A 20,172-nucleotide genomic window follows, 5' to 3' on the forward strand; every position below is an offset into this window, starting at 1 on the left:
TGCCCCTGCAGAGATTTCTGCCCGCCAAAATTATTACAAAGACTGGACTATGATCTGGCGGGAGATAAGGCTGGCCCAAAAGGGGTATAAATATGGATTTTGAAAAGTCCATCAGCGCCTCTTCTACCTCGGTAGCTTCGGAATTCGATCAGGAAGTTTCGGACGGACATTTCAGAAAGGACAACGTGGTCGGTGTTCAGCCAGACAAGGCTCGGCCGCGACGAGAAGACGACGAGGGTGGCCCGGGTACCGTTGTCGGGAGATCATCGACGACCCAGGCCGAAGAAGAAGACACCCTCAGGAAAACCGACGATCCAGGCCGGAGAGAAAGGACATTCCGGGCCTCGCACTTCTGTGCCTCAACATCCCATCGAGGTGTTGTTCTGTTCCATGAACCCAAATCCACAACAGACTTAGTGGATTTCAGCCGTGACGAGCGCTCACCAAGGCTGTGTCCACTGCCTCATCGCCTGAGAGAGAGAGAAAAACAAGCTGCACCAGAAGTTTCCAAATCCACGTGACGATGGAAAGCTGTGCCAGAAAGGCTGCGAACCCCTCCTTTTTGCGATTCTGATAGTGGTGAGCATGATCCCGAGTTCCTCAAATCGAAACTTAGTTTAGGTATTTAGGGGAGGGAGTAAGGTTAAATCGTAATGTGTTTCCCCTTTTACGACGTGCCGTGTGTTCCCCATTTCCATAGAGTCAAGTTCATAAAATTGTGCATGATTGTAGTTACTTTAATCTGTGCCTATGACATGTATTTTGTAATGCTTCAAACTGTTTAAAAATAAAAGCATCCATTTCGTGCTATTCAACCTGGTCTATTGAGTCCTTTCTCTGCACTACAGTTCTCTGCATCTAAGTCCAAGGTCTAGAACCGTAGGGGAGAGTGGGTCGAACCACTCAAGGGTAATTATTGCACAAAGCCTGGCAGGAGACCAGAACGAGCAAGAGAAACCCCCTACACCGCTTCCATCGGTCGCTATAGGCGCCTTGTCTCCGGAGCACCCGTAGATGTGGGAATCCTGTACGTTGCCTCGCCTCCCGACACCCATCCCAATCACGGAGGCTACCGCGTAGTGTACCCCCACGATCCCCTCCATCCTGAAAGTCTTTCTGCAAAAAGATACAAAACATGCAGCCATGTCCCCAAGAGATTCTCTGGCTTGGTGAAGCATGGTCAGGTCCCGCGACCTCGACCCAAATATACACACTCTTAGCAGATTACTTACTTAAAACTACCCTTCACCTTATTGAACTTAAACTAAAACACCCAAACTTAAGCTAAATAATTAAACTTAACAATAAACAATAACGAAAACTTAAACTATCTAAACTATATACATCCACCGCCCATCTCCGGGCAGCCAGGCTAATCCCTGGTTGGACTGCGGCTCACCGCCACCCCCGGCGTGACCGCATTGCCCTGCACTGTTGCTCCCTCGCAGCCCGTGGCTGCTGGCTGAGGACCTCTGTCCTTGGGCCTCTCCCTGGCTCGAGGGGCGGCCCTTGGTAACTGGAGGGCTGGTGACCATGGCTTTCTCAGCTGGGGCATTCGTGGGGACCTTCTAGGGACTTTGGCGGGTGGGGCTTTCTTGGCCGGTGGGCCTTTAACCCAAACCGCTGCTCCCTCAGGCTTGACCTCTCCCGAACCTGGGTTAGGGGCAGGTAACTCTTCGCAGCCTGCTGCTGCGATCTGAGAGTCTCCGCCCGCAGGTCCCATAGCTGGGTCCGGGGCGGGGTTTTCGACCTCAGGTCCCTCCCTCTCTACACCTGTGTTAGGGGCGGGGTTTTCGCCCTCAGGTCCCTCCCCCTCGTCTGGATCCCAGAAGAGTGGGGGGTGTCCCAATCGATGGGTGGGATGGCCCCTCCCTTCAAGCAAGCCACAGCGCCTGCCTGTGCAGTCTGTGAACTCGCTCCTGCTGCAGGCTGAAGATCTTTATCCTCAGACCTTTCCCCAACTGGCTGTTTTCCCTTTTCAGGTGTAAACAGCTTACACTGGTTAATATGGAACCATTTTGTACACCGGGGCATCTGCACAGCATATACCATGGGGCTGGCTTTATCTACAATGTACAATGTACAATGGCTCCAAACTCCCTACTCGGGCATAGTTTCTCACCATGACCTGATCTCCTACTTCCACTCGTGGTGCTTTCTCGGTTCGAGCAGCAATCGGTTACTCCGATACTGCCTTCCCATGTTCCCAGCCGCCTGCTCATGGACCTGCCTCAGCTGCTCAAAGAGGTTTCGGGCGAACCTATCCCGGTTTACCTCCCTGAGCTGACCCTCCGTGCGCACCGGGGCTAGTACATGGGTGGGGGTCCGCATAACCCTGCCAGTCATCAGCTCGTACAGGGAGTACCCCGTGCTTTTAGACTGGCTGGCCCGGATCCCCATCAAAACCAACGGTAGGACCTTGGCCCATTTACGGGGCGAGTCCACCGTCTCCTTCCTTAACCTTTCTTTCAGGGTCCAGTTCATGCGTTCCACAATCCCGGATGACTGCAGGTTGTGGGCCACGTGCCATTTCCCTTCAATGCCTAACATCATAAGGGTGTTCTGCATCACCTGTCCGGTGAAGTGACTCCCTTGGTCGGACTCCACAAACTGTGGTTGTCCCCACCGCGAGAACACTTCCTGGACCAGGATCCTGGCAGTACCCAGAGCTGTGGCTGTTCTGCAGGGAAAGTCCTCTACCAATTTGGTAAACACGTCCACTTATAGCCTCCATGGGCGGTGGGCAGGGGCCCGATGTAGTCGACTTGTATCGACTGCCATGGTCCCTCTACCCTCCTGACGTGTCCCATAGGTACCTTCCTTTTGTGGGGGTCAGGGTTATTCGCAGCGCACACAAGACAGCCAGCACAGAACTTGCGGACATCGTCCTTGAGTCCTGGCCACCATCCCGCCTGTTCCACCCATTGCCAGGTGGTCTCAGGCCCGGGGTGTCCCGCTCCTGGACCCTCATGGGCCAGTTGAAGGAATTCCCTCCGGTGCTGCTGCGGCACAACCCACTTTTCCCCCCGGAACAGCATGCCCTCTTTAACGGAGAGGGTCGCTGTGCCGTACGGACCCTCTACTCCCTTTCCCTCAACTACAACGCTGAGGACTGCTTTGAGGACGCGGTCTTGGGCTTGGACCGTCTTAAGGTCCGGGGCTAACGCTACCCCGACACTCCCTTGGGTCCCGTCCCTGCCTCTGACCGCCGCCATGGTTCTCGACCCAAATGGGTCCCAGAAAGTGCCTGTGCGGGCACCCTCCTTGGCGAGCAAGTCAGCCTGCTGGTTGCCTTAGCCGCGGGGTGCTGAGGAGGAATGGGCCTTCACCTTGTGGATGAAAACCTCCCCTTCCTCCCCCACTGCTGCCAGGATCTTTTCCAGCAGGGGCTTTACTGTGAGGGGTCTCCCGTCAGCGGAGGTGTAACCACGGCGGGACCAGATGGCCAGGTACTCCGTACACGAATTGCACGTGAACGTGCTGCCCGAGCAAATCATGTAGGGGGTGGGGAAGATTTCGGGGTGTGTAACAACGTACACCACCGCGGACAGTTCAGCCTGCTGGGCACTCATGGTGCTGGGGAGCTTAATCGCCAGGGCAATGTTTGCCGCTGGGTCGTAAACACCACACCCCGTGAGACGCTCGCCAGCAGATACTGTGCTGGAACTGTCTACATAGATCTCGCGGCCTGTGGGATGTATCCCGGCCCGTAAACCTATGTTTACTTCCCAAACCCCTTCAATTGCACACCGGTGGGCTGTTCCAGGACATACCAGGTTGGCTGCGAGCTTTGGCTCACAGAGATCCTTCACCTTCAGATCCATCTGTGAGAGGAGCAAGATCCAGCTGTCAATGCGGGCACTGCTCACTGTTCCATCCTTGATCCTCCCGTCCAGAAGCATCTGGGTGGGTGTGTGATGGGTGAGGAGGGTGATGAGAGAGGTGCCTGTGAAGATCAATGATCTTTTCACAGCCCAATGTGTGGCCAAAAGGTGCTGCTCACAGTTGGAGTAGCTCTTCTCCACATCCGCGAGTATCCTGGAGGAGTAGACCACTGGCCGCAGCCGGCCGTGCCGCTCTTGGCTGCTACCTCCAGGAAAAACTCTTTCCCCCCATCTATGGCCCCTAGAGCTGGTGCAGTCTGCAAGTCTTTCTTGAACCTGACAAATGCTGCCTGGCAACCCTCATCCCAAAGCCACTCCACTCCCTTATGTAGGAGTCGGAGCAGAGGGGCTTTGGTGGCTGCATAGTCCTCAATAAAGTCTCTACAGTACCCGGTTAGCCCTAGAAATGACCTCACACCCGTTACTGTGCTGGGGACCGGTAGTTCTTGTACCGCTTCTCTCCTAGCCTTATCTATGGCCCTTTCTCCAGCGTGCACGGTCAGGCTGAGCAATTTCACCTCCTGCTGGCTGATCTGCGCTTTCTTGGGGTTTACCTTGAAACCCTTCTGCCCTACAGCTCCAGCAGTTCGGCCAATAGCGGGCCATGCTCCTCTCTCGAATCAGTTAACAGGAGCAGGTCATCCACATATTGGACCAACTGTCTGGGCTGGCTAAAATCCTTCAAACTGTTGGCCATGCACTGATGTAAAATGCTGGGGCTGTTGTGGAAGCCCTGAGGCAAGCAGTTCCACGTGTACTGTTGCCCTTTAAACGTAAAGGCAAACTTGTACTGATCCTCCCTCCTTACAGGGATGGACCAAAACCCATTGGAAATATCCAGCACCGTGAAAGTGGTCGCGGATGCTGGAATACTTCCTATCAGGTCGGCAACTGCTGCTACTGTGGGTGCGCAGGCTGGGATGTTACTATTGAGCACACGGTAGTCCACCGTGGCCCTCTAAGAATTGTCCGGCTTTCTGACCGGCCATAATGGAGAATTCACGTGGGTAGCTATCGGTCTCAGCACTCCCTGCTGCACTAACGAGGGCATGGCTGCTTCCATGTCTGGTTCTGCTTCCCTGGGGAAGTTATACTGTTTCTGTGGTCGTGCCATGGGGTCTCCGTCTACGCTGACCTCAAACCCTGTGACCCTCCCGCCGTCGTGTTTGTGAGTGGCAAATGTGGCCAGGTGGGCCTGCACAAATGCCTGGAACTCCTGTGGGGTGTTGCTGACCATGAGCCCGAGGTTATAAACATCTTTGGGCTTCATGGTGCAGAGGGTCCCCTTCCCTCCCTTTCCCGGGATTACTACGATCTCTCTGTTCTTTACTTTACCTGCCGCCCAAAGGCAATGGTTCCTCAAATCCACTAGGATCCCATGGCCTACAATAAAGTCAGCCCCCAGGACCCCTCTTCCACCCTCCAGTTCCCATTTCATCAGGACATAGGTCCACTTGGAGCGGAGTGGTCCTAACCGAATGGCGAGCGGGATGGGGAACGAGCCAGCCTGTTCCCTACCTGTGAACCCCGATAGACTGTATGGGACCCCGTTAGAGAGTGGCGAGGTGGTGGGTTTAGCTGAGAAGACCACGGTGCATGATGCCCCCATGTCTAACAGATTGGTCCCCGTCACCTTTTCCACCTCCATCTCCAAAAGGGGTCTTTTCCACTCATCATACCGGAGAGAACACAGGTAAACAGGCTGCGCTGGCTCTAGTCAGGGCTGCGCGTTGGATGGGGCGGATGGGGTGAGAGCACCGATGGCGGCTGCTACTCTCCCCTGGCCAGTCAATAAGGACCTCATGGTGTCCAAAAGTGACTCGAGCTGTGCGGAAGTGATCCCTGCCCCCGCTTTTTGGGCTGGGGCTGTGGAGTGCTTTCCCTTATTATCTTTCCAAGGGTTTTTGCACTCCTTCCGCCAGTGTCCATCCTTCCCACACCCGTAACAATTGGTCTTTGTATTGGGAGGGGTTACTCCCTTCCCGGTGCCACTCTTTCCTACCCGGTCCGGGTTTTACCTCATGCACCTTTCCCTTGGGTGGGTGTGCATCGGCACCCCTACCGTTTTTATAGGCCAGCGTGAGCTGCCTAATTACCGTAAGTTCGGTGTTCTGGGGATTTTTGGTGTCGAACCAGGCTTCTGCCTTGGCCCGGACATGTGGCAAGCTGTTCGTCACCAGGCAACAGAGCCAATGGGCCAGGAGGTCCCCTTTCAGGAACACCCGGTCCGGCATCCCGGGACAGGCCCTCCGGTACACTGGCCACAGCCGGTCCGCAAAAGGCTGCGGGGTTTCCCCTGGGCGCTGGATCGTCTTCTCCACACGGGAGAAAGGACTTCCCTCATTCATCCCCATGGCCTCCAGAACTGCATCTCTAAGCTCCTCGTACCTGCACTGTCCCCTCTTACACTCGTCAGAGAGGGATTGGAGGAGACTACTCTCCAGGGAGAATAGCAGCATCTTGGCATTCTCAGCGTCATCGCAGTCGTTGACGAGTGCCTGTAAAGGGGCACCTGACTGGGCTAACCTGGACCAGGAGCAGCTGGCCCACTGGCTCCGTTGCCTGGTGGCAAACAGCTTGCCACAGGTCAGGGCCAAGGCAGAAATGTGGTTTGACCCAAAGCATCCCCCGACTACCGAACTGACGGTGATCAGACAATTGACCGTAGCTTACCGGAATGGTAAGGGAACCGATGCACACCCACCTGAAGGGAAGGTGCACAAAATGAAACCCGGACAGGGTAGGAAGGAGTGCCATCAGGAAGGGAATAACCCCTCCAACGCTAAGCTTAACTGTTACGGGTGTGGGAAGGATGGACACTGGAGGATGGACTGTAGAAATCCTTGGAAGGATAACAAGGGAAAGAATTCCTCAGCCCCAGCCCAAAAGACAGAGACAGGAATCCCTCTCACCACGGTCGAGTCCTTTTTGGATGCAATGAGGAACCTATTGACTGGCCCAGGGAAGGTAGCAGCCACCACTGGTGCTCTGACCCCACCAGCCCCATCCAACCCACAGCCCTGACTAGAACCAGCGCAGCCTGTCGACCTGTGTCCCTTTGAAAACGCTGAGGGGAACAGGCCCTATGTTTAGATGGGGGTGGAGACGGTGCAGCAGAGATATTTGGTGGACACTGGAGCTTCCAGCACGGTGGTCCATTCGGAAGACCCGACCAATTCACCCAGGTCTAACAAGGTCCCATTTAGCCTGATGGGATTCACAGGGAGCGAGCAGGCTGGGGAAAAGTCCAAACCTTTGGCCATAGATTTAGGATCCCTCCATACCACGTGGGAGGGTAACCAAAAGACCGATGAGGTGGCCAAGCTGGGGGCCAGGGAAGGAGAGTTCTGGGATCCCTATAGAGTAGGCCCGGTAGCCGCAATCCTGGACAAGGGAGGCACGCAAGGTGCAGCTTTGGCCCCAGATTAAAGCAGGTCCAAGCCCAAGATCCTGTCTTTAAGGCCGTCCCAGTAAAGAGAAAGAATGGGGAGTCCATAGAAGGCCCATTCAGGGCAGCGGATGAGACTTTAAAACAGGGTTACTGGCAGGCTGATAGTTACATTAATCAATGTAAATTGTTTAAGCCTGAGAGAAGGGAACAGCCAATTAGGGCAAGGTCTAAGGATCAAAATCCTCAGTCTGCAGCAGGAGCAAACTCACAGACTGCACAGGCAGGTGCAGTGGCTTGTTATAAGGGAAGGGCCATCCCACCCACTGTTTGGGACCCTCCCCCACTCATCTGGGACTTAGATGAGGTGGGACCTGGGGGCGAGGACCCTCACCCTGCAGCATTAGGCTGCAGAGAATTAACTGCCCCTAACCCAGATTTAGGAGAGGTGGAATGTGATGGCGAGGACCATCAGCCTGCAGCATCAGGCTGCTTAGAGTTGCCTGCCGCTAGCACAGGTTCAGGAGAAGTAAAGCCTGAGGATAAAAATCCCCAGCCAGCGGTAGTGGAAAGTTCACAGACTGCACAGGAGGGGGCAGTGGCTCGTGTTAAAGACCCACCAGCCGGAAAACCCCCACCAGCCAAAGTCCCTCGAAGGTCCCCACGAACGCCACAGCAAAAGAAACCGTGGTCACCGGTCCCCAGTTTAAAAGGGCAGCCTCTCGAGTCAGGGATCGATCTGAGGACAGAGGTTCCCAGCCAGCAGCCGCAGGCTGCGAGGGACCAAAAGTACAGGACAGGGCAGCCACACCGAAGGGAGTAGTGTGCTGCAGCCCGAACAGGGATTAGCCTGGCCGCCCGGAGACGGGCGGCGGATGTACATAACTTCTGTAATATAATTTGGTTATTGTTAATTTTGGATGTTTAGTTTAATTTTAAATAAGGTGATTGGTAGTTTAAGTATTATTGTTTTAAGAGTATTTGTATTGAGTCGAGGTCGCAAGACTCGACTGTGCTTTACCCAAGCCAGAGAATCTTCTCGGAACGTGGCTATATGCTCTTGTGTCTCCTTACAGAAGGGATTTTGAAATGAACGGGGGCATACTCCTACTGGTCCTGATAGGAATGAGCACTGGGAAACGAGGTGACGTGGAGGACTCCCACATCTGTGGGTGCTCAGGAGAGAGAGCACCGGTTGTGACTGCTGGGGGCGGCGAACGAGGCGTGGAGGAGCTCGCCACCTTTTCCCATGAGGAAAGATGGACAGGGTGGCTGGGATCTAACTCCACCCAGCACTCCAGCCAGACCAGTTTCACCTACGGGGATGCCTCCCTCCCCTGCCCCAGCATACAGGTTGTGGCCACACGGGTCGGGGTCACTGAGCGGAAACATGTGTGCCTGACCTGCAGAGGACAGATTCCCCTGGGAAGGTGGTGGTGGCTCAGGAAGCTGAGCACAGACATGGGGGACCGTACAGCTGACTGGGAACGGCTAGGGAACGACACCTACTGGACGGTCATGGGGACCTAAGGGGGAACTAGTGTGTGCTGGGATAAGTGGTGGGAGTCGGAACAGGGAATTTTTGTCTGCGTGTGGGGGCTGCAAAGGGCCTGCCCCACAGACATATCCATCATCTTCTCCGCATCATGACAGGATAAGGGGAAGGGGGTGGAATGGGATTTCCACCTACACACTTGCATAGTCCCATGCTCCCCAGCCCCAGTTAAAGCCACTGAACTCGTGGCACGGGCCCGAAAGCCCCTGCCCATGACCCAGACAGCAAGGACACACATAGAGGGGTGCCCTGCCACCACCAAGGGACCAGGGAATGGGCTGGCATTAGTGCCGACCAAAAAGGTGCTATACCAGGGGGTACACTACACGGTAGCTTCTGTGATCCTGAACCTTACCGAGGTACACTTACCTGAGTGGTGCCCCAAAGAGACAGAACAGCTATACCAGGCCCTGTTAAGAGAAATGTTCAGGAAATTCTACGAGTTCGATTTTCCGACGTAGACAAAACAGAACTATACACTACACACACTGAGTATTTTAGATGTGCGGGGCGACAAAGAAAGGGAACCTGGAATGATGTTTTTACTGCATACAACACAGGATCCTCTGTTATAAACAGCCTGGATGACATAGAATTGCAGACACAGATAAACGGTTTAAAAACACAATTATGAAAAATCTTAATGGATGAAAATACAGTAGTAGGCTCAGGGTTACACGAGGACCAAGCTATGATGGTCCATTTAAAAGAGACCATTGCTGAGCTGGAGAAGCATGCAAAAACTGTAAATGCCCTCATAAGAAAGGACAGGAATGCTTCGGATCAGGCTGCACAGAACGAGGTGTGCGTACTGTACGGGGCATGGTTGCTGGGCGAGGGCCGCAGTAACCTGGAGGATTTAAAACAAGGTTTAGTCCCCTGCTGGATCAGCAACAAGCACCGCGCAGCCCTCCACCCAGTTGAGAATGCATTAAGCCCGTGTCAACTCCGGCTAGCTTCTGAGGCCAACCCTGTCTCAGTAGATTGTGGATGTTCCAATCACACTATCATGGGGATAGTAGTGAGGATGCCGGTCATGGGTGGGACAGCCCGACCCGCACCGGTATACAGGGTGGAGAACATTGGAGTCATTCAAGGGGGTGCACACGTCCGTTTCACAGCGGCCCCACCTTATGTCATAAAGTGGGAGCACGCTATGACAGGTACTGACCTCTCAGGGTGCCGGAGCCAGGGAGCACACGTTATACTGTATACCCAGCACTTGAACGCCTATTCTAAACCACAGTGTGGGTTTAAAGCTGCTGGTGCAAGACCTATAAACTGTACCATGGAGGTAATGGCACAAGACCATGTTCCCCCACAGGTAGCATATATAGGAGGTGGGACATATTGTGTCACCACAATTGCACCCCACTACCAGCTTGGACAGCATAGCTGGTGTCCGGTAAGTGACAGCAGTTTCTGCTTTAAACCCGAGGCAGAAGTTCAAGTGGCCCAGGAACGGATTGTCCCCATTCCTGAACCCTCCACTGTTCACCTCACTGTAACAGAAAATTTCACCAACCTGCAAAAATATGTAGCACATTTCGATTACGAAATCCCCCCTCTACCAGAACATCTTACCAAGTTACTAAAAGCAGGAGTCATCTCACAAAATCATTTCTACACGTTAGAGCAGAAGATAGTAGAGATAGGGGCCAAGATATTGGACATTGTGGTTCCACCCTGGTGGGACATTTTTGAAAATATAGAGGTCCCTTCGTGGATTAGAATGGCTTCCCACATCCTCGTGGTTTGCCAGCTGGGAATAGTATTGTATCTGTTGTGCACTCAGTGCAAGGGAAAAGGCAAAATACTAGAATTCCGAAACCAAAGGACTTGGAAGGAGCATTATTTTAAGGTGGAGGGAGATACACCTGTTTGAATCTTTTATTTTGTATTTCTGAATAAAGATTGTTTTTTTGTGTATTTGTTATTTTTAATAAAGACTTTGACGTGTTATATTTTAATAAAGATATAAGTGTACCAAGTGGTGCAGGGGTGATGTATCCCCTCCATGCTTGGATGTAAGTAAATAATTGTATTTTTGCCTATGTATGCTAATATACACTACATTCTTAATGAATGGGGAATCTGTGTATCATGGGATTTTAGATAGGTAATTACAGGGAAGATTGGCTATGGAGGGTCAGGAACTTTGCTCACCTTCGTAAGTATGATACTTGAAGCGAGTTGAAGTATCACAGGGGGGTGTGTATGATTCACAAAATTCCCACATCTCCCAAATTATTAATAAGGGACCATGAAGGACAAGTTATTAACAAGGGTACCCTAAAAGGAAATGGCTTTTGGACATCATGGCAAAACCTGCAAGGTTAAAGGCAGGATCCTGCAAACAGCATGTCAAGTTCGAAGCTCAAAACTTGACATGCCCGGGCCTGTGGGAGAGAGCTTGATTTGTGATTTCAAACCAGACAGCTAAAGGAGACAGAACACGCATTCTTCCCTTTAAAACAAACCAACCCAGGAAATGACTTAATCTTGCACAAATTTAAAGCCATCAAAACTATGCATATATAATCGCTTAGAGTTTAAACGGGCTACCAAGCCAGGAAGATACCGATTTACATTATGCATAACAAACACCGAGACATTAAAGACCATTTAGCAATGGGACAACCACCCAAAAATCAGTTAAGGTGAATGACTATAATCACCTTAAATGAGCCCGCCAAAATTAGGCAAAGAAATAACCCTGATTTGGCGCGCAGATAACTTTATCAAAAAGAGTATAATTGCAGGCACATCGGTAACCAGGGGGACATTGGGGACAAGCAGGCACACGCTCAGGGCCAGGTTGCTCGAAACTCAAAGAAGCAGACCGGAAGGCTCACAGAACATCGCAGCGAGGAGGCACAGTGGGGCAGGCTTGACCGAAGATGACTAGGCCGCAACCGCAGCCTTACACAGAGACCGACCGTGAGCACCGCGATAACAAAGGGCCGGGTACACCATACCTTCAGATCATTACCACTGCACAGGTAATGATCTAGGCCACCGTGACCGAGCCGACACTGAAGACCGCCAGCAGAACCCCAACCGCAACAAAAGCTCGACGACCAGACCACCACCAGAAGAACAAAACCCAAAGTTTTCCACTCTACAAGCTAAAGTACCCAACAAAGACTTTACTCCCTATCTCTAACGGAGAAAAGAAGGTGCTTACTCAGACAAATCCACAACCACACCCTTACTGCATCTGCGGACTCCACCCAACCGAAGAGTCTTCGCAGATTCTAAGACTGGGACCACGTGGCGATGGCGGGCCCCAAAGGACACAAAGAGCGAACCCCAAAAACACAACCGGCTTAATTGACAGGATTCGAACTGTCAAGAAACCCCCATTGGTGAGCATAATCCCTGGCTCTTGTAGTGCAATTTAGTTAGGTATTGGGTGTGGGACAAGGGTAGGGGGATTATTAATGTGATTTTCCCTCATTGTGCCGTGTTTTCCCCATTCTTAATTAAGTGTACTCTTCAATGCCTGTAACTACTCCAGTAATTTAAGTGTGTAATTTTAAGTGTGACTCTAAATAAAATACAGTTCTCTTGCACCAAACCAGTTGTCTACTCCAATTCTGTATCGCCGCCTGTACCTAAGTCCGGTGTCTAGAACCCAGGGGTGTGGGACAGATTCGAACCGCTCAAAACAGTCAGAGGCAAAGCAGACTGCACACACCACCCCCTACAGTATATAGCTTTTAGTTTAAGAGTGTTTCATTTTTCTTAGGTTTTAGAAATTATTACTGTTTAATTTTAGTTTATGATAAGTTTAATTTTTTGAAAATTTTGGTAACTGTGTCAGGCCAGAGAACCTTCTCAGGACATGGTTATTTTGTTTGTGTGTCCCTACAGAAAGGAAATCGGCATGAGAAAGGTTCTGATCCTGCTCACCCTGGTAGGGGTGAGCATCGGTGACCGAGGAGACGTGGAGGACTCCCACATCTATGGGTGCTCGGGAGCCGCAGCAACCTGAAGGATTTAAAACAAGGTTTTGTCCCCTCCTGGATTAGCAACAAGCACCTCACAGCCCTCCACCCATTTAATAATTCGTTGAGCCCGTGTCAACTCCGCCTAGCCTCTGAAGCCTAGCTTGCCCCAGTGGATTGTGGATGTTCCAACCACACTATCATGGGGATAGTAGTGAGGATGCCAGTCATGGGTGGGACAGCCCGACCTGCACCGGTATACAGGGGGTGGCGAACGGGGTGTGGAGGAGCTCGCCATATACTTCCATGAGGGAAGGTGGCCAGGGTGGCTGGGGTGTAACTCGACTCAGTACTCCAGCCAGACCGGGTTCACGTATGGGGAGGCCTCCATCCCGTGCCCCAGGGTTCAGATCGTTGCAACAAGGGTCAGCGTCACCAAGGGGAAACGTGTGTGTTTGACATGTAAGGGACAGATTCCTTTGGATAGGTGGTGGTGGCTCAGGAAGCTGAGCAGGGACATAGGAAGCCCCACAGTCGATTGGGAACGATTGGGGAACAATACCCATCGGACGATTACAGGGACCCGAGGGGGAATGAGTGTGTGTTGGGACAAGTGGTGAGAGCCGGATCAGGGGATTTATGTTTGTATGTGAGGGTCAGACAAAGTCTGCCCCACAGGCATATCCATCATCTTCCACAGACAATGGCAAGGCGCCGGGGAGGGAATGGGGTGGGATTCCAGCCTGCACGCTTGCGCGGTCCCACAATCCCCAATCCCAGTCAATGCCACTGAACTCGTAACCCGCCCTCGGAAGCCCCTGCCCACGACCACAACATCACGGACTATAGTACAGAGGTGTCCTACAACCACCAAGGGACCAGGGATTGGGTTAGTCCTAGTGCCAACCGATAAGTTCCTGTACCAGCGGGTACACCATGCAGTGGCCTCAGTGATCCTGAACTTGACCAAGGTACACTTACCTGAGTGGTGCCCTAAGGAGACAGAACAGTTGTACCAAGCCCTGCTGAAGGACATGTTTAAGAAATTTTATGAATTCGACTTTGCCAATGTAGACAAAGCAAAATTGCACAGTTTACACCCTGAGCAACTATGGGCGCGGGGAGACAAGGAAGGGGGACCTGGAATGATATTTTCACTGCCTATAATACAGGATCCTCAGTAGTAGACAGCCGAGATGATATAGAGCTACAAACTCAAATAAATGGTTTAAAGACCCAGTTAAGAAAAATCCTAACAGAGGAGAACACAGTGGTAGGCTCAGATTTACTTGAGGACCAGGCTATGATGGTCGATTTAAAAGAAATAATTGCTGAGCTGGAAGGACACGCCAAAACAGTAAATGCACTCATATGGGAGGACAGGAATGCTTCGGATCAAGCTGCACAGAATGAGGTGTATGTGCTATACGGGGCATGGTTGCTGGGCGAGGGCCGCAGCAACCTGGAGGATTTATAACAAAGTTTAGTACCCTCCTGGATTAGCAGCAAGCACCTTGCAGCCATCCACCCGTTTAGTAATTCGCTGAGCCCGTGTCAGCTCCGCCTAGCCTCTGAAGCCTACCCTGTCCCAGTGGATTGTGGACGTTCCAACCACACTATCATGGGGATAGTAGTGAGGATGCCGGTCATGGATGGGACAGCCTGACCCGCACCGGTATACAGGGTGGAGAACATTGTGATCATTCAAGGGGGTGTTCACGTCCGTTTCGCAGAGATCCCACCTTATATCATAAAGTGGGAGCACGCTATGACAGGTACAGACCTCTCCGGGTGCCGGAGCCGGGAAGCACACATAATACTGTGTCCCCAGCACTTGAATGCCTATTCGAGACCACAGTGTGGCTTAAAGCTGCTGGCGCACAACCTGTGAACTGCACCATGGAGGTGATGGCACAAGGACATGTTTCCCCACAGGTGGCATTCATAGGGGGTGGGACATATTGTGTCACCACAAGTGCGCCCCACTACCGGCATGGACAGCACATCTGGTGTCCGGTGAGTGACAGCAGTTTCTGTTTTAAACCCGAGGCAGAAGTTCAAGTGGCCCAGGAACGGATTGTACCCATCCCTAAACCCTCAACTGTTCACCTCACTGTCAGGGAAACCATTACCAACATGCAAAATTACGTAACACATTTCGGCTATGAAATTCCCCCTCTATCCGAACATCTTACCGCCCTATTAAAAGCAGTGGTCATATCACAAAGGCATTTCTATAGATTAGAACAGAAGACAGTCGAGATAGGGGCCAAGATCTTGGATATTGTAGTTCCACCCTGGTGGGACATTTTTGAAAATATAGAGGTCCCTCCTTGGATTCGAATGGCTTCACACATTTTAGTGGTTTGCCAGCTCGGTATAGCTTTCTACTTGTTGTGCACAAAGTGCAAGGGAAGAGACAGAATGCTCCGCTCTCAACATGAGGGAGCATGGGACAAAAATAAAAATAAAGTTTACAACCAGCTTTTAAACAAACCTTAACCATTGTTAAAAATAAAGTTTGATGAGTGTGTGTGTCGTTATTTTTCCTATGTGTGTGTGTAATTTCCAAGCGGTGCAGGGGTGTTGGACCCCTCCGTGCTTTGATGTGTAATGTAAACAACCTTGTATATCTGTTAAACACTACACCTAAAGCGGAGTGGGAGTGTGTTTTGTTTTGGGGTTTTAGTTTAGATAATACAGGGGAAGGTTGGCTCCTAGGGATCAGAAATTTTGCTCACCCAGGATGATACAATAATAGTAATAAAATTATCACAGTGGGGAGTGTAGGGTTCGCAAAATTCTACAGATTTCCCCCAAAACCAAGATGAGAAAAGATTTTTTGGACTCTTTAAATAATATTGGGTCAAAAGGGGCTTAAAATTAAAACCCCAGGATTTTGGTCATTTTAAAAAGACATGCTCAGGCCTGTGGAAGGCTGCGACAAAGGAACTGGGATGGGCCCCTGTAAGACAAACAGTTTGAGTATTGGCGTAGGCCAGATTGTCTGGGAATGTTCTGGACCGTCTCAGTCATTCCACATAAAGACAATAGGCCTGCGGAAGGAGAGTTCCCGCCAAAATTACACAGCCATCAAGAACATGAATAATTCAGTACATGCCACTGATCAACAAAAGGGACCCTGACCCCAGCAGTCGAAGACAATCGAACAACAGTTTAAACCACTTAGAGAGACATCCAAAAACCACTTCACACACTTAAACCAATTTCGAAGCAATCCCGAAACTAGTTTAAAATCAATTAAAATAGATGGGACCAAGTCGAAACTTGATAAAGAATTTTAAACTATTAAAGTTAACGAGCCCGCCAAAATTAACAATGGGCCAGAGAAGATTTGGCAGGCAGATAAGCAAGGCCTCAAACGGTATAGTTGAGGCCTGCTTTGTCAGTTCAACACAGCCTTTTGGAACAACAACACGGGAGAAGTCACAGTACTGAGCATCGTTACATTCATCATCATCATCACACGCAGTCGGAGAATCAGAGACTTGAGGAAAGGAGAACGGAATGGAAGGAGAAAGGAACCGTGGCAACCAAGGGCCCCAAGAAACAAACAGCCAACGATATTACCAACAACTAGGTAATATTGGGCCACCGCGACCAACAAGAAACCAACCTGGAAGAAACCGAAGATTTGCAAGTTTGTTTCCACTCTACAAGCTATCCTGACTTACCCCTGGGTATGATTTGATGAAAAAGACTCTAAAACCTATACCTAACCAAAGGAAATTGGGTACTTACCCGATAGATCCAACACGCACCCGACCGCATCAGCGGACACGCGAAGACTGAGGAACCAACGCAGGTGAAGTCTTCCACCACGTCCAGGGTACAGCAGGCCCCAACCGCCACACCTAAAGAGAACCCTGAAATTGCGAACCTCTACAACTGTCAAGCAAGTCATTTGGTGAGCATTATCCTGGTCCTCTGGAATCCAACCTAGTTAGTGTAGTGGGATTGGGAGGGGTGAAGTATTTTGTCTATTGTCATTCTCCCTCGCATATTCCAAAGTGTTCCCCCTTTTAGAGTAATAAGAATATTGTGTTGTATACATTTTCCTGTCTCAATAAAATTCCAAGTTTTTTTCACCAACTCAGTTGTCTGTTGCAATTTCATTACAACCCCCATATAAGTCCAAAGTCTAGAACCAAGGGAGTGGGAGTGATTTGAACCGCTCAGGAGTCAGAGGCAAAGCTCACCACACACACCACCCCTAACAGTGTCTCTATAAAATGGCGGGTGAGTGTCTATATAAAATGGTGTGTGTGTGTCTATATAAAATGGCGTGTGTGTGTCTATATAAAATGCGGGTTAGTGTCTATATAAGATGGTGTGTGTGTGTGTCTATATAAAATGGCGGGTGAGTGTCTATATAAAATGGTGTGTGTATCTATTTTAACTGGCGTTTAAGTGTCTATATAAAATGGCGTGTATGTTTCTATATAAAATGTCATGTATGTGTCTATATAAAATGGCAGGTGAGTTTCTATATAAAATTGTGTGTGTGTCTATTTTAAACGGTGTATGTGTGGCCCTATAAAATGGTGTGTGTGCCCATATAAAATGGTGTGTGTGTGTCTATCTAAAATGGTGTGTGAGTGCCTATATAAAATGGCGTGTGTGTCTATATAAAATGGTGTGTGTGTGTCTATTTTAAGTGGCATGTGTGTGTCCATATAAAATGGTGTGCGTGTGTCTATATAAAATGGTGTGTATGTCGATATAAAATGGTGTGTGTCCATATAAAATGGTGTGTGTGCATCTATAAAAAATGATGTGTGTGTCTATATAAAATGATGTATGTGTGTCTATATAAAATGGTGTGCGTCTGTGAAGGAATAAGCCATATTTCAGAAAAATACACCATCATATGAACAGAATTCTGATTTTATTAATACATGATATACTGGGTTTAAAAGTCTGGAAACCTTCGGCTACACAAGCTGTGTCAATACAGGCTTCTGAGATGGGATGGTTTGATATCACAAAAGTTGTAAAATGCCATACAAGCTTTGAAATGGGAATTGGTTAAAAATATTAAAACAATGGCCCTATTGAAACAGCAGTTTGGCACTTCCAGAAGTTCTGGCATTTTGGAGGAACACAATGGAATGTCCCAATTAACATGTTATTAACTAACACATTGAACAGAAACACAGAAACATTAAAAGAGGCTTGTGCCTTTGAAAAGATGACATCAAGTAAAAGAAACACCTGATGGTCAAATAGTTTTTATGTTAAACTTGAAAGACAGGAGACCATAATTCTTAATACAACCATTGAGATAGCTAGAAAACAAGCAAACACCCTAGTTGAAGTGTTTTTAATTTACATGTTGTAAATATGATACCAACAGAACACTTTGAAGATATGATTTCAATAGATGCACCAAGCAATTACATTGTGTTTGTATTGAACTTGGAACACCATGGAGACAGGAGTCTGCTAATAAGCGGTTAAGCCAATATTAAGAATAGAATGGAAGACCTTCGATTAGAATGACATCAAAGAGATAAATCTGTTGTATCCATTATATATGATAAGTTTTTGGAACACCTAAAGGTAGAGACATAATTATGCATGCAGCAGCTAAATTGACAGTAAGAATAGAAAAAAGTCAACAGGAAGATGACTAGAGATAATCAGCTTACATCAGCAGAAAACTTCAAAGGATTTACTACTGCAAATAGGATATAAAAAGAAGAGCTTTTCAGAATAGAAAGTCAGAAGTCGCTGGGAAGGGGCAAGCGATTCTCAGCTTCAGAACCACTCTGGAAGCCTACACGGTGCTGCTGTATTGATTGAGAAAGCTTACAGGCCTGATGCTTCATTAAAAGAGTTTAAATTGTAATACTCCGTTGTCCTGCAATTTATTATTTTTGTACAAAGCGTGCAAAACAAGACATGGTGTCAGAACAGGGATTAGAAATGGACATCGTTGGAGCTCCCTTACCTTGAATGAATTGGGAATCCTTGAACTTACATAGAGAATGGTGCAAGTTCAAGCAACACGTGGAATTAATGTTCTCGGGTCCGTTGAAAAGAAAAGGAGAGGAAGAAAAATGCAGCTACCTTCTCCTGTGGATCCAAGAAAAAGGGAGAGACAATTTTCACATGGTCTCTCACCGCAGATGAAGCAAAGGTACTGAAAAGTTATTTTGACCGTTTTGAAGCTAGGTACAAGTTTCAGGAGAAAGTACAAGGAGCTAGTGAGTCGTTTGAACAGTTCGTGACTGAGTTAAAACTGCTGGTAATAGACTGTGTATATGCAGATAAAGATGAGATGGTCAGAGACCGCATCGTGTTTGGAATACATTCAGCTAAAGTGAGAGAGAAACTTTTGAATGTTGGGTCCGGGCTAACGCTGGACAAAGCTATAGACATAGCTAGATCGCACGAGATAGCCCAAGCACAGTTGAAAACCATAACCGGCGCCACAAGCAGCTCGTGTGAACAGACAGTGCACGCAGTTAATAGACACACACCAAAGAACACTGCCCAGAGAGCGTGTTTCAGAACAGAAAGAACAGCGAGAGTTCTAAAAATGGGCGACACAGACATAAAATGCTTCAAAAACTGTGGATATTGTGGAAACAACTGGCATGGAGAAAAGGAGTACTTCCCTGCCAAAGGAAGGCAATGCACTAAATGTGGTAAACGGAAACCACTTTGCTAAAGTTTGCAGGACTGTTTTCAGAAAAACAGTACACACAGTGAGTGACAGCCAAATGCCAGATAGAGAGCCAAATGCAGAGGAACTGTTTATTGATTCTGTGTCACAGAAAAAACAGATTTCAGGGACTGAGCAAGCCTATGCCGATATTGAGGTAGGAAAACAGGGCAAAGAGCTTAAGTTTAAACTAGACACTGGATCTCAGGTTAACGTAATTCCTCTGAGTGAGTATCACAGCTTGAAGGATGAGTGTGAGCTACAGCCCACCTCACGCAGACTGACCGGCTATGGGGGTGAGCAACTCATTGTAAAAGGCACATGTATGATGAAATGCAAATACAAAGAAAGCGACATGATCTGGAACTTTTACATTGTTGACACTCAAGCACCTCCAGTGCTAGGTCTAAAGGCATGTTTAGACATGGACCTCGTCAAGCTAGTGCTATCATTGACAGCACCAGTTGATAAGCAGACAGTCATGGAGGAGTTTGCTGATGTTTTCAAAGGAATCAGACTATTCCCAGGTGAATGCACTATTCACCTTGACCCAGCAGCAACCCCTGTGGTTTGCCCACCGAGAAGGATACCCCTTGCTCTACGTAGTTGCCTGAAGGAGGAGCTGCAGAGCATGGAGAATACAGAAATCATCATCTGGGAAACAGAACCGACAGAGTGGGTCAACACGTTAGTAGTGGTTGAGA

Source organism: Somniosus microcephalus, chromosome 14, assembly GCF_052327205.1.
Source record: "Somniosus microcephalus isolate GS21.2 chromosome 14, FLI_Smic_1.0, whole genome shotgun sequence".
In the NCBI taxonomy this organism is placed as follows: Eukaryota; Metazoa; Chordata; class Chondrichthyes; order Squaliformes; family Somniosidae; genus Somniosus; species Somniosus microcephalus.